This window comes from Papio anubis, chromosome 1, assembly GCF_008728515.1.
Source record: "Papio anubis isolate 15944 chromosome 1, Panubis1.0, whole genome shotgun sequence".
Lineage (NCBI taxonomy): Eukaryota > Metazoa > Chordata > Mammalia > Primates > Cercopithecidae > Papio > Papio anubis.
In genome coordinates, this window is record NC_044976.1 from 162,019,827 (window position 1) to 162,036,096 (window position 16,270).

At 38.3% G+C, this 16,270-nt stretch overlaps 1 pseudogene; it reads right to left on the minus strand.

Annotated features, from left to right (window-relative positions):
- Nucleotides 1–1,351: 1,351 nt before the first annotated feature.
- On the minus strand, nt 1,352–14,644 carry LOC110743531 (annotated as a pseudogene).
- Nucleotides 14,645–16,270: the final 1,626 nt, after the last annotated feature.

Consider the following 16,270-nt stretch of genomic DNA (forward strand, 5'->3'; position numbering starts at 1 on the left):
AGGAGAGGCTTGGTCCTGAGTGACTGACTTATCTGAGGTCAATCATTTTTCAGATACAGACATGGGATGACAACACCGGCCCCTTCCAGCTCCAACCAGTTCTTCACTGTAGGACAGGCTACTTCAATGTTGTGTGATCTGAGAGTGCTTCTGCAGCACTGTGCTGTCAATTCACACATGGATCACTTTTCAATAAATCATTTAGTTCGATAACTAAGCCTTGTGGATTTGGTTACAGATGAACCAATTTTACACCGAATGCATCCTTATAGTGAGAGGAAAAGGTCATGGCTCCAAAGGAAGGCCTCCTCATCCTCAGTTACCAACTCTGAACAAGTTTCCGACACACTTGCTTCTGTGTGGAGGGCCTTTTTTCTTCACCCAATACATACAACACAGGACAATAGCACCAATGCGAGAGAAGAACACAAAATGCCTGAATTGAGACTCTCTTTGGCATTACGATTAGGCGTGAATTACCTGGGCAAGAAGGTGAACATCTTTGATTTTTAAAGACTGGATTAGAAAGGCAGTGTTCTTCAAAAGAGCAACCAGTGCTTGGGAAGGACCCTAGCAGGAATGGTGAGAATAAAGCAACAGTCTAAGATGGTAGGAGTTCTTCTCTGCCTGTTACCTATACCACCTACTAAGAACTTTTATTTCAAAATACATTGGTTTTACCTTTGAGAAAAGAACACAGTTCCTTCAACATGACTCTCTATCTTACACCCCACCTTGTGCCATCTTGAAATGATGCTGAGAAGCAGGGTCCATTTGGTCACCATGTGGCTGCTTGTTGGTTTGTGTGAGTCTGGCATCCCCACGCGGAGTGAGCAGAGTTTAATGGCTGAAATAGATATTTCCCAGTTTGAACCCACTGAAACCTAACTTTTCCTGGGTGTGCTTGGCTTAAGTTGGCAACTACGTAAAATGCAAAATGCAAATAAAAATGTGTTAAAATGGCCTGGAGAGGAAAAAGGAGCTTTTATGGATGGTTCAAATAAGTTTTTTTCTATATATTTAATTTTTTCATTATGTGTTAATGTTGTCCTTACATTTAAGATGCTTTCTTGATGATGAAATTTATTGTGACATATTATGTCACAAGCAAGATGCTTCAAATAAAGAAAACATGCAATAAAAGAATAAAAGAAGGATTTATTTTGAGACAGAAACCAATGGGCAGACTGGTTGCATGGTGTGGTTATCAGGAATGACATGAGATGAGAAGGTGGGTTCTGAGATGATGTAAAAGGAAGAAGAAAATTACTGAAGTTTATGAAGAATAGCAACTGGTTCTAAGGAGGAGTGTGTTTGTGAAACATAAATGATAGTTTGGCTGCTGTTCTTATGATTTTGAACACAGTTGTTGGTTTATTTTCCTTACAGTAACTCTGACTGTGATGGTGATTCGGGCCAATGCATCAGTAGCAAGCAAAACAGGAGAAAGAAGGCAGAAAACTCAGAGTGCAGACATGGGATGGCCAATGCCTAATAATTGAAAGATTGTGACCTGAACAAAAACCCTTGAGAGCTTTGGAAATACACATTAGAAGTAAATTTTTTAAAAAGAGAAAGAGAAGAACGTTATAATGTTTGAGAAGTGTTTTCTCAACATTTATAAACTAAATCTTCCCCTTATTCTGCTGTTCTCTCTCTCTCTCTCTTTATTATTCCTATTTTGCAGGTGAGAAAACTGAAATTCTGCGGGCAAAGTAGCTCAACTAAGGTCACAGAGCTGCCCGGTGGTGGAGCAGGAATTCAGGAGGAAATCTGTTTCTGAAACCTTTGATTTTTAAAAACTGAAATAGAAAGGCAGTTTTCTTCAAAAGTGCAGTCAATGCTTGGGAAGGACCCCAGCAGGAATGGTGAGAAGGCAATAGTCTAAGATGGTGGGAGCTCTTCTCTATCCATAGAAGAGAAAAGCTCTTCTCTTCTATGTAGGCATCTTCATAGATACCTACAGCATCTATGAAGAACTTTTATTCCAAAATGCATTGGTTATACCTTTAGGATAGGAGCACAAAGTACTCTTTTTATAATACCCTCTTGAGGGCAGGGAGGTAGGATTTGAGGGGAAAGGACAGGCACGTAACACATACAAGATATGTTATGGGGCAAGATGGAGGGGAAATTAGCCAATTCTAGAGACCATGAGGCTGTGGGCTTCCCAAGGGCAGAGGCTTAAAATGTCTTGGAACTTTTCCAAATTCCCCCAACCCTTGCAAATAAAGCAGTTATTTACAAATGCAGTAGAAATTCGTATAGCAGAACATATTAACTATTTAGGAGAAAATTAATTTCAAGAGAATCTGTTATAATAGCAATTATTTGTCTAATATGAAAATTAGAGTTTCCTATTATTCTGCTGTTTTCTAAGGAGTCTTAACATTAGGCTAAAGATAGATTTGAAAAATACAAACGAATGCACTGCTTATCAAGTACTTTTCTCACTGAAATATACAATATGTTTTTTTCTCTATTTATCCTGCATTCTCCCCCTTTTTTCTGTTTTACATGATTACTTAAGTGGAATTAAGACATTATACAATACTTCATACTCCCTTTCCTCTCTCTTCCCCTTCTTTAACTACTTAGTATTGCAAGATGTAGTATTATTAAATATATCAAAGTAATTCCTTTAGGAACTTTATATTATTAATTTACATCACAGAAAATATAGAGTGTAATATACTCATGCCTTAAAATAACTCATCTATACTTTATGTTACATGAAGAGAAAAAAATCAATAATTTCCTTTTTTTATCCATGCCTTCCCAGATGAAGGCAGTCTAGTAAAAATGTGTGTATGCACTGGGAAATTCATTAACCTGACCATAAGTCTGCATTAAATGGTACATGTAACTGCAAGCTATTTTTAAACAAAGGCTCTGCTTTCCTAAGTTTTGTTCTAACAGTAATAGCAAATGATAGCACCACTATAGCTGGGTCTCCATATCTTCAATTTGATGAAATATCTCGATGAGGTGGTTTAATTGTTAATAAATCTAAAGTATCCTACCAGGATGCTTCATTAATTAAGACAGGGAAATTTCATTTTACAATGTTTCTTACACTGTATCTCATGAACCATATGCTATCCAAAATGCTTTAAAAGAGAGCCATAAATAAAATACATAGGTAACTTAAGTTTATATTTAGGGAAACATCAGTGATATTTGCAGTGATGGAAGCTTGTTTGTTAAAGGACTAAGGTTCTAAGAAAGATTCCTGGCCTATAAATTTTGGTTCAAAATAGGAAAAAAGATAAAATAGTTGAAATATTAAAATAAATTCACCTATATCTACCTATTAAATTTTTTTAAGTTGAATTTTTTGCTTTTCTTTGGCTTGCAGACTAAGCCCAGAGAGAAGAAAACATTATTTTGCGGTAGTTTTAAATGGCAGGCTATGGCAGGTGCTGCAGACCTGTCTGTAACCCAATCCCAGGAGCTGCTTGCTGATGGGGAACATTGTTGGAGGCAGCTGGAGGAGCCTGGTGAGAAATGGTCTGTGCAGCTCAGTAAGAAAATGGCCCATTTTGGCTGTTTTCATGTTTAAAAGTGCCTATCAATTTTAAAAGCATTTAGAGGAGACTGAATTTAAACGGGTACCTCTGAGAAATGTGAAATTAAACTCTTTGACTTATAACCGTACTACTGTAGGCTCCCCCTTTAAGCTCTCCCTCCTTCATTTTTTTTTTCTTTCCTCCTTTTCACATCTCTTTTTGCCCCACTTCCTTTCCTGTACAGGCTCATGCCTACCTGCTGTGTTACAGTTAGTAAAGCTGTCTGCATGCCCTGATGTGTATGAAGCATCTGCGAACATGATTCATTTACCAACACTGCTTAGAGCGAAGCATATCTCTACTACTTAGCAAACTCTTGACAAGTGGTTTCCATATTTCATATTCCATGTTGGGTGTCTCCTATATTCCAAGTTCTCCATGGAGAACAGGATAAGAACTGGAAAAGTCTGGTCAAGGTGACCAGTGGAAAGGGGAAGAATGTTGTTAATCCCTAAAGGGGAGCCAGGGAGCTCTGTGGTGATACTGGAGCTTCTTGTGTTCTTGTTGTGGAGACTCAGCAGTTACTGCAAGGGTGCAAGTGACAATAGTACAAAGCAGTATTTCCCAGATCTGTGAGTAGATCTACACATAGGGATATCTAAGAGATTACTTCTTGGGTGTTTTCAAGTTTTTAAATAATGAGTTATGTGGCAAGAATTACACATTCTTACATATATTTTTATACAGGTGATCAGACATAATTATTAGGATATAGAGTTTAGAAGTAACATAAAATAAAAGCAGTCAAAACAGTCTAATAAGTTATTTGCACAGAGGTTGACAGATACAGTTGGTCATTGCTTAGTTTTTAGTGAATAAATAGGAATGCTTTATTCTCTTCTAGTCATTTAACAAACATTTATTGAGTATCTACTGTGAACAGAAAATATTTTACATACTGCAGATAAAACAGTGAACAAGATAGACAAGGACTCTGCTTTAACTGAGCTTATATTCCAAATGTGTGTGTTGAGGTAGGGAGAAGGTTGCCAAGAACTGTGAAGAGTCTGAGATTTTGCCACACTTGCAAGCTAATAAATAGGCCAGCTACAGTTTCATGACCTCTGGATTAGTGACAAAGTGTAGTTTATTATTCACAGCCATGCAGCAGCCAAGTAGCCATTATTTTCCTTGTGCTGGTTCCGTGAACCCCAATACTCACAGGGCAATGTGAAGAGGGCCAGTAAACACCTACACCTGCAGTGAGTTATGTTACAGGACTGTGATTTTAAGCTTAAGGAACCCTAATGTTTTATAATGGGCAGTAACTATGCATGTCCTTTCCTTTTAGGGAGACACGCTTTCTCTCTTCCTGTTTATAAGAAAATCTGACCTTTGCTCTGCAGGGGGACCCTGTTTCTAATTTCAAAATTTATTCACTACTTTTTTTTAATCTGCACGTCTGTTTTATTTCCATTAGAAAAATATTATCTATCTACAATTATCTATCCCCTTTCTTCTTGGCCTCTAACATTCTAACTTAAATACTTTAATTTTACTCAAATAAAAGCAGAATCGCATATCTGACATGAGAACAAAATGTTTCATATCATTAAATTAGTTTAAATTAGGTGTGCTCTTGATTATTTCTTAGAAACAATGACTCATCTTTCTTACCTGTTATTTTCCTTTTATTTATTTGAGTCACTCTTGAGTAATAAGTATCTCTTTCCTACATTCAGTAATATGGGTGTAAATAATAATAATTTATTATATCAGTAACTGAATTAATCATCTAATCTTCAATTCATGCTTAACTCTCCATATTCTATGGTATTTCCATAATAACTTCAGCTATTTTAGTCAAACTCACATTTTCATCAGTTGTAAAAATTAAGATGTGAAAAATTTCAGACTAAGTAACACTGGGCCACTTATAGTCATGCTGTTGTGAGAGGTCCTTCGACAGTTACTTCCTCAATTTCAACTCAGCCTCCTTTGAGCAAAGCAGCAACCAGGTAAACAGCACTTGCAGGAAAACTACTCTTGATTTCATGAACAGTAGGGAAGTCATTTATGTCAACCAACAAAACAGTTGTTTTTACTGCATTAGTGAAGTCACAGCCTGCAGCTTTCAGAATTTTACTCACATTCTTGCTTAGCTTCTTTTGCTAAACAAGCTGTCCACTTGAAGGATCCATACCTACCTGTCCTGAAATGTAAGTCTGTCCTGACTAACACAGCTTTACTGTAGGGTCCAGTGGCCCCTAGGGCTTTCGTGGTGCTGATCGCCTTTCTGATTAAGGATGACCTGGCTAACCCTTCTCTCTTGTGGCCCCTCCAGGAGAACGCCCTGCACCATTCCTGCTTGCTTCTTGCCTGACTGACCTATTCACTGTTCTGAAAAGATTGTAGTGGTTCTGCTTGCAAGATGTGCAGAAACATGAGAGACCCTCTGACAGTGGACAGAGAGGAGATGGTCATATTTATACTGAAATATTTATGTGAACCATGAAGTGTATTGAATTCAGGCAAATCTCAGTTTTGACTTGTGATTTACATCAGTGATGCTGGTTCCCAGTATCAGTGTCTGCAGTCTTGTGAAAGAGCATGAACTCCATGTTACCTGGTGGACCGACCCAGTGCCATGTGAGCAATGTGGATCATAACAATGTGGATCAGGATTCACTTTTCCACTCTGTATCTCACTGTCTGTGTCACTTGGACTGATTGCGTAGATTCTCTAAATCTGTTTCTTATAAACTGGGAATAATAAAACCTGCCTGATGGAGTTATTGGAAGATTAACATTTGTAAAATATTTAGCATAAAGTCTAGCTAAAATAAGCATTCAATAAAGGGTAGATAGTTTTGTTTACTATCATAGGTGTTATAGACGCTGCTTTTAAATTTAATCCTTATAACAACACTGTTATATGATCTTCATTTTATAAATTAGGAAATGGAGACTCAGAGATTTGTCTGAAGTTACCAGCTAATAAGCAGTAGAGCCACAATTCTAACACAGTTCAGTCTGTGTCAAAGTTCACATCATGTACTACCCAGTAGACTTTAGGGGTGAAGTCTCTCTACTTCCCAGTCGAATTTCCTCATTCAGAATCCACCTTTGCAGGTGCGGTGGCTTCATGCTTGTAATCCCAGCACTCTGGGAAGCCAAGGAGGGCAGATTGCTTGAGCCCAGGAGTTTGAGACCAGCTTGGGCAACATGGAGTAACCCTGTCTCTACAAAAATTAGCCAGGCTTGGTGGTTTGCATCTGTAGTCCCATCTACTCGGGAGGCTGAACTGGGAGGATCTACTGAGCCCAGGGAGATGGAGGATGAAGTGAGCCAGTAGAGCCACTGCACTCCAGCCTGGGTGACAGAGTGAGACCCCATCCCAAAACAACAACAACAAGCAGACAAAACTCCCAAATCTGCCTTTGCCATTTATTATCTGTTTGATTTTGAATAAAATCCTTTATATAAAAAATGGGGATAATAACAGTACCTACTAGGTAAGGGTAGTTATCAGGATGAAATGAAATAATATCTGCATAATGCCCGACAAATAGTAATAAAAATCACATTTATTGATCTCATTATTAGTTTTTATTACTATTATTATGACAGTAACATGTAGGCAAGTGACATTACTTATTCCAGATGACCATTCGCCTTCACAGAAACTTGGGCCACAATGTTTAGCCTTCTGTGATGTAAATTTCCTATAAACTGTATATTAGAATAGTTTTGAGGATCAGTAAAGACGTTGATTATAAAGTATGGTGGATGCTTGGTACATAACCTTAGATTTGATTACAGGAAAGAGGAAAACATAATGTTCCATTAGTATAAAGATAATTTTGCTGTTCTATTTTCTTTTCCATTCCCCTAATAATTTTGGTACAAAATAAAGCAGTGCATATTGACCCAAAAAATGAATAAAACATCACTTAATTTACTTCAGCTTATACATCGATTGCATGGGTTAACTCACCTTACATATATTTTATACAGTACTTAACATTTATGTTATTTTATTTTATTTATTTATTTATTTATTTATTTATTTATTTAACATTTATGTTATTTTATTTTATTTTATTTATTTATTTATTTATTTTTTTGAGATGGAGTCTTGCTCTGTCGCCCAGACTGGAGTGCAGTGGCGCAATCTGGGCTCACTGCAAGCTCCGCCTCCTGGGTTCACGCCATTCTCCTGCCTCAGCCTCCCGAGTAGCTGGGACTACAGGCGCCCGCCACTACACCCGGCTAATTTTTTTTGTATTTTTACTAGAGACGGGGTTTCACCATGTTAGCCAGGATGGTCTCGATCTCCTGATCTTGTGATCCGCCCACCTCAGCCTCCCAAAGTGCTGGGATTACAGGCTTGAGCCACCGTGCCCGGCCTTAACATTTATTTTAGAAGAAAAAGTTAGCAATATGACTTTTCATTAATGCTTAGTAAATATTTGCCAATGCACTAAACAATTTTAGTTTGGATAAAAATAGCATTGTGGACAAGTAAATGAGACCAAAAATACTGTCTTCATGATTCTTTAGCTTCTAAAGACAAATTGCTACATGTAAAGGTTATGCCAGATTTCAAAAACAACATAGGATAATGGGAAAGATCACAGATTCTAGAGCCAGCATTCCTCAGTTTGAATCCCAGCTTTGGTACTTTACTTGTGTGAATGTGGGCAAGCCCCTTAAGCTATTGGAGGCTCATCTCCTTATCCAGAAAATGGGGACAATGAAAGTATATACTTCATAGAGTTGTTGGCAGAGTTTGTGGGTGCATGAAGTAATATACATGAAATGCTTGAACAACCTCCTGGTACACGGTAATATCAGACAAGTGTTAACGATTGCTATTGCTATCCTCTTAGCCACTTCACATAGGAATAATCTCCTATACCATGATCCTCAGAGCATCAGGATATGCAGGGACTGGGGGCCAGTGCTCTGCATCATGGCTGCAGAAGACCCTAGAATACTGCCTTCAGTAGCAGGACTTACAAGAAATCACTACTCTGATGGGAATGTTTTGATTGGGCTTGTCAGAAGACCTGGTATTGTTGAATGCTTTTTGAAAATATGTTAACAAAATATCTTCGGATTATATTTTCCTTTTCCAATATTCTTTGTCAATATATGAGTATTTCTGACTTTCACAGCATTTATCAATTACCAGTTTCACTATTTATGTTGATCAGCTATATTGGTAAAACAAGAATTCATTTTTTTAAACAACTTACAGCATTATATTCAATGATGGTTATTTACCTTTTAATACACTTTCTGAATCTTAAAGCATACCCATTAAATTCGAAAGCCAAAGATATCTAAAGCCAAAGAAGCTTTTTGTGTCTTATACTGTAGTGTTGGTCTTACGTATTTACTTAATAATGAAAGCTGACCTCCTGGTTCTGGAACCTCTCCCATCTTTCCTAACACATCACCTCAGCCCACCCCTGGGGCTCGGTCCTTGCCAATTTCCTCTTCCCTATGCCATTTCCCATACTTTCAATATTTTCTTAAGCCTTCTTTAAAGAGGCTTAAGATTCACCCCCAATGCACCTTACCTGTTTCTGACCTTCTCTGTAGCTACTGGAATATTTCTATCTTGTCCTCTAAATTAACAATGGGAAAGCATAAATAATCCCATTTTTTAAAGTTATTTTTCTTGGGAGAGGAATAGATGATAGCACTTCTATAACACAGAAAGGACACTGTAGGGTGAAAAAAAGAAGAAGGCTGAAAACTTGTTGAAAACCACATTCTCCAGGAAATAATCATGGTAATAGTAACATGTCATAGGAACACTGATGAAGAAAAAAATTACGGCAAAAGGCAAAAGGTACTTTGTTTTTTTCAACCATTTTAGTGATGAATGCTTAAGATAAGCTGATGTATTTCTAAGTGCTAATAGTTTAAAGCACTCCCTTCTTCCCCAAAACACATAGATCCTTTCTCTAGGGTACTCATGGCAAATGGAAATTTTGGTGGACAGAGTCTCTTTAATGTAACCCTCCTGAGAAAGGTATGCTAAAACATGAAGAAAAGCAACCTGATCATTCAGAAAAAAATAAAATAAAAAAAAAAAAACAAATGAAAGTGAAGTTCACATTGTATGTATAAGATGCAAACTGATTTTTTTCCTCCCACAGCCAGCTACAGTGATTTAAATAATAATTTATATATTTACTAAATTCCCATAGAGATGTACCTGCTGTTTTGATCCTTTCTTTTTAATAGCAATACATCGTGATATATGGAAGCCCTTTGAAGAACCTCAGCCTGTGCTAAAAATCATGTGTTGGCCGACTGGATGCATTCAAGGAATTTATGGTCCAAATTAGCGTGAAATAATCAGCAAACGCTGTGTCTCTTTACCAGATCCCCCAGTTCCCAGGTCAGCTAGAGCAATTATTAAAATACCCAATGGTCAGACACATTTCTGCCAGCAGATGATTTTAAAAGAATGCTAGAGAATCCGTTTGAAAAGGCCTGCAACCAAGCACCGCGTTCTCTAGCGAGTTTCCAGTACGGGGTAAGGTGCAGCATTGCCTCCCACTGCTTTCCGTTGTACTAGCATATCAAAGGAACCTAAAAGGCACAAGGACCTGCTACTGGTGGGAAGAAGGCCTTAGAAGGTGAGAGAAGTGCTGAGTGGTGGCGTGCAGCGATCAGTGCGCCAGTCTGTCTTCCGGGAGCTCATTGCGGTGCAGTAACCGGAGATCCTCACCCGCCCGCCACGACAAACGCAAGCACATTCTAAAGCCAGGCCCCTGGGAAGAAAACATGTCAGAGCAGAGTGGTGTTATTTTTAATGGAGCATGTGTTTGTCTTGCAAGTGTGTCGGAAGGAGGGGAGCAGGTGTCGGGTTCCTGACCAGCGCTTCTGATGCAGGATAAGAGGCCGAGGTTGGATTTCCCATGGCCTCACAAGATCTTTGATTTTGCAAATGGGATGTAATCGTCCAAATGGAGTGTATAACGCTATCCCATCTCGGTGCGTTTGTACAGTTGTTTTCAAAGCAAACTGGCCTCAGGGTGCGGATTTCATGAGTAATCTTAGGGATGGAACCAGGTCTTGTTAGGTAAAGATTAACAGCCCGATAAATAGAATCGGTGCACCACCATAAGATTAACACAAGGCAATGGCAGAGTTGATCTAAGATCTTTTTGGAAGGCAAACATGTGCACCCCCCCTTTTTAATTTTTTTTGAAGAGTAAGAACATGAATTTGTCAATAATAAATTAATAACCCTCATGTAAGAGAGTTGTCAATATGAGAGACTCTATCTCCCATGTTCAGTAATAAAGCTACCTATTATTTTGGTAAGAAATGCCTAAATTGAAATTCCAAAGGGTATTATGAACTTGAATTAAAAAGGTAATGGATTTTTTAATAAGTTCTGGGTCAAGATGTATTATCAAACTATTTTCCATAGGGCATAGAATATACCGTCTATCCTTTTAATAATGCCAGATCTAGTCTTACATCCAGCGGCCAGCTGAGGCTGCTTGCCTATTATAGCTCTCCCACCATCCCTAACAATGAACAAATAACTAGATGGCCTATGAAACATTTAAAATACAACTGTCTCCTAGAGAAACTGTTACTAGCAGAGACAGGTTTGATCCAGACCAGGATAACCTGCTTTGGGAAAGAGCAGATCAATATTGTTTGGGAGTAAGTAGTGGAAGTAAATATTATGGTGAATTAAGTTAATCATAAAACAAATCATCTGTGCACTGACATGCAGCCTGATTCTACTTAATTGTTCTGATGCAGTGCTATGCGAAGGATAATTCTGTGTGCTTTGAAATTCAAAGGGCTTTCAAAAAACTGTTTTAATTATACAAACCATTTGTTAGTCATGAAAGCACTAAGTCTGCAAATCCTTAAAGACTGGCAAAGAACTTGACCATGCATTTGAAAAGTGCTCTGCATATTCTAAGTTGTAGGAGAAGAGTTTTCTTCTTTCCTGATTTATGGCTTGGGTCCAAAGCCAAAGTTATGTCTTTAAGCCATTCTTTCCGTCATGCCTAACTGTCTGACTCTGCGATACTCTACAAACTTACCTCTTTTTGTGTGCTCTCCTAGAATATTTTCTTGCTGCATCCCTCATCCTTCCTTCCATCTTTGCTGGGTCTGGAGACAGGTAGTATTTCTGTATGCAGCCATGGTGAAAAGGGGGGGTAAACTTGTTGACTAAAAGGTAGCTGAACTCAACAGACTTAAGTGTACTCTAAATGAAAAAGTAAATTATTGAGTTATAAATGGATGGAAAAAACTGCTTCATTACATGTTTGGATAACTTCCGGTCAGGCATGAGTTAGTGTAGGACGTTGTCATAGCTATCTTCATAGTTGCATTAATTTTATATGGTTTTAGATTAATGCTGGAATTTACTTTACACTGTAGCTTAATATTGGAAGCATTAAATTCACTGTTACAAATTGTCTTCTGTTTTTAAATATCTTCTATAAAACAAAAATCTCCGTAAGATAAAAGAATGCCTGCCTCTCTCATCATGGACACATGTAGAGAGAGAGAGTGGATCTGGAAAACAAATTTATACTTTTTCTGGAAATGGGAACCATTCATAAACCATTTAATGAGTTCAAGGTCTCCTTGTTCTCATTCTGCTTCCTATTCATATAGACTGTTGGCAACCAGAGGTAGCTGGACTAGTGATGCATTATTGGATGAATCTGCTTCAAACTTGAAGATTTATGAAAACCCTGAATGACAGACAAAAATATACATTTTCCTTTTAAAAAGGGTGAGATTAATATTCAGCAGTCACAATATATAATTAAAGAGAAAAATGAAATGAACTGTTTATGCAGGCACAAAGAGTTGGTTTAATATTACAAGAGACCAGAAAGTCTGAGGCAAAATTTTTAAGTTTTGCTCGAGGGTTTAAAGCCCCTCGGAGGTGTTCTCACAGGTATAACCCCATTGCCATTTTTATGCATGTCGTGAACTTGTTTACCAGCTGCATTTATGTGAGATGCTCAGATGTCTCCTGATGCCGCCTGCCTCCCTGTGTGCATCTTTATGTACTATATGTCCTCATTAATTTCGGAAAGAGTTTTAAAGAGTGCTCAAATAACACTTCCAATTAGTAACCGGTATTTTTTTTCTTTAGGTGTTGGAGTGCAAAGCTCACTGAAGCAACTCCCATATGGTTGAATTGTATCCTAAACACAGTCCCAGATAAGAAAAAAGACTAACTGATGCCTAGAGGTCTCAATAAACCTTCTAACTCGTTTAAAATTTTGTTCCTGCTTCCTTCCAGCAGCTCTAGGTCCCAGTTTTAAGTTCTGTTCTTCATCTCCAAACTTTAGACATTGGGCAAACCGCTGGTTTCCTTTTTGTGAAAACTTCACCAACATATGTTTGGTTGTCACAGAGTAGTAGCTTGGCTAAATTTGTGTCCACAGTTTTTTCCCCCTAAAGGAAGTCTACGGTAATCTCGTAGGGTGGGGTTGGGGAGGCGCTGTATTGTTTGAATACTGTGTATAGGATAATGCTGAGAAAGGAGGATGTAAAAAAAGAATAGTCACTAATCATTTCTATATTCTCAGGAAGTTTCCTGGAATGGAGTAGAGAAATACAAAAACTGGGGTTTCCTGGTCCATGCTATGTGACGCAGGCCATCAGGAAGAGAGTTATTGAGGCATCTAGGGTATGCAAAGATGACTGAGAGTTAAGAAATGAATAGTTGAGAGTAGGGAGTGAATTAGAAGTTGTCTTGATTGCTGCTGTTTCTTGTTCTCTCCCATGAAGATGGGCATCTTTCTATTTCCAAGTCTTTCTACCACCAGGATGCTCTGACTTCTAGGTGTCTACCTTGGGATCTCTATTCCCCAACAGCCTACCGTCACTCCACTCACAGGTGGCTCAGCACATGACCCGGCAGAGTGAGACACAAGATTCTTCTTCCCATTTTGGTCCTTTCATTGCTTCTGTTCGCTGGACCCCAGGGCTGCTCATTGTGCCCTGCCTCTTCATCAACCACAACCCAAGAACCTCCCCTCCACTTCAATATTTATGGGGATGACACTTTTGCTTTCCTTTAAAAAAGGAAGTCTATCTCTTCATTTGCTACTTGAAAAAGTAATTCACATTATCAGGAAAATTGGGGGTAACTACAAAGGCCATTTTTTATTTCTGGTTAGGAATATTTAATAATTAATGGACACAAAATTGAACAACACAGATATTATACAGAGAGAAGTATTCCCTTTTTAAGTCTCTTCTACTCTTTATGGTTAAATCAAAGAGAAATTTTCAGTTTGGTGTTAATGACTTTAAGTCTTCCCTTACTCTTACTAATATACCTTTTTAATGCAAAAAGTAGACCTCAGGCTCAAAGCCCTGTTGTTGGTAGGACCTGTCCCACTCTGACCCAGCTCAAGACAAGACTCTAAGTGATATGAACTTTAAGTCAGAAGTGAAAGGAGAAAAAAAAATCTCAAGCATCTTGGTGAGAAAGGATGTCACTCCTTTATGTTAGGCCCAGGCCCAGTCGGAAAGAAGATCCAGAAGGAAGTGGCTCTCTCATTCATTTGTGTCTATTATTTCATTGATTTCTGAGCAAATTAGAGGCTCTGTGGAAAAGGGCTGGCAAGGAAATATGGAACAGCGTGAATGTCGCATTCTACTTAACACAAGGAAATGTGTTATTAATATATTAAACACGGGCTTCTTCAGAGAAATTTTGAGTGTAGCTCTGTGCAAAGTTCTTTGTGTTGATTTGTAAGTTATTAAGGTAAAACCATTTTTTCCCTCCTGAAATTCTACAAAAATCAGTTGTTTAAAATACAGATCATGTTCTAGAAGGAAGTTTATAGGGATGTAAAATGCTGAGACAACCAGAAATCCCACATTTTAGATGTCAGGGCATTTGATTCATTCCTGTTAAGCCTTGGACATCAATAAATAAAATCCTGGCTGACTGAATGTGTAACCTTATAAATTTAAGTGCTCTTTACTCTGAAGACCTGAAGTTCTTCTTTTTCAAAATCTTTTAAAGAAACTGAGAATTCCCTGAGTTTCTTGACCCTTGATGAAGTCCACGGGGCAAGCCAGGTTCTAACTTTCACTCTATACATGTTAAATTTATACCAACTTTATGTTGTGGGTGAGCCTATGAATAATACAATTTGGGGATTCTGAATTTATGAATGAACAGGCAGCTTTGAACTCCTTCTGGGAGCAGGCACCATATACTATTCAAAGGTAATTTCCCTTAGATTTACATTTCATTTACTCATCTTGCACCCCTAATGCCAAGTGCTGTGTCAGGTCTTGAAAGGAAACGTAACAGTGAATAGTAGTCCAGAGAAAGAACGATAAAGTTGACAAGCGGTAGCCTCCTCCATAAATCAGAGATTCCATTGAGAGTAGTTGACAGTCGAGCCTATACATTAGAAAAAGAAATGTAGAAGGAGGAAAAGAAAACAATAGTATGAAACTCACTATGACTCAGTGAATGAGAAAAATGAATCACAAGGAAATCTGGCAGAATAAAAATTATCTGATTATTGTATGAAGCAAAATCTTTTAGAAATAAGTTTGTTAACCAGTTCTGAAGAAAAATGAAAATGAGAATTATTATATGTAATCATAAGAAAAGAGGTGAAAACCAATCTAAGTTTAAAAAATGTCAAGGTCAGACCTTTCTAAACAAGGTGGAATTGAATTAGAAGAATGAACACAGATGTGGCCAAGCAGGTAAGAGGTCAGAAGGTGACAGGTACAGGCACGTTCCAAAGCGGGATGGGTGACATTTACTTTTTTCAGTTTGTATTAGGAAAATTCCCACTTCAACCAGGTTTGTAGAGTTTTAAGATGACTAGATTTAGTAATTGTGGATAGATGGTTAAGCATGGAGCTTTAGAAGATGTCTGAAATTGAGGAGCCCTGTTACTTAAACTTTGTTAGCCTCACAGTAAATCTAACTCTGGTCTCCTTTGCAGAATCATGCCTTATGTGACGGAGGAGAAGAGGTGGGCTTTGTGCTGCGGTGTTGGGCAAGAGGCTATGATTCATCTTCCTGCATAGATTGCCTTGAGTCATGCTGTCATCATCATTAGAATGGTAAGCTAGAGAGAGAGTTGCGATTAGGGAGTGGGTTTAAAATAAAAAGAAGTTATTTCTGGCTAAAGTAATGAAGACCGTATTGTTACTGTGTTTCAGAAGTGTATACGCCTCAGTGAAACCACTTTTGTCTCTTTTTGAATGGCAAGATATACCAGAGACTGTACTGGATGCTTGAGATATACAGATGAAGAATGAATGACGAATGAAACTTGGTTTCTGCTGTTAGAAAGCTTTTAAGTTGGAGATGGAAGGGTTGGAGATAGGAGGACAGAGGCAGAAGGAACACAGAGTATCCATTTGGGATAGAACCTCACATTCATTCTTTTTTTTTTTTTTTTTTTTTTTTTTTTGAGAAAGGGTCTTGCTTTGTTACCTAGGCTGAAGTGCTGTGGCATGATCTCAGCTCATTGCAACCTCCACCTCCTTGGGCTCAAGCGATCCTCCCACTTCAGCATCCTGAGTAGCTGGGCCTGTAGGTGTGTACCACCACGCCCTGCTGATTTTTGTCTTTTATGTAGAGATAGGATTTCGCCATGTTGGCCAGCCTGGTCTTGAACTCCTGAGCTCAAGTGTTCTGCCCACTGCAGCCTCATAAAGTGCTGGGATTATGGGTGCAAGCCATTGCGCCCAGTGGC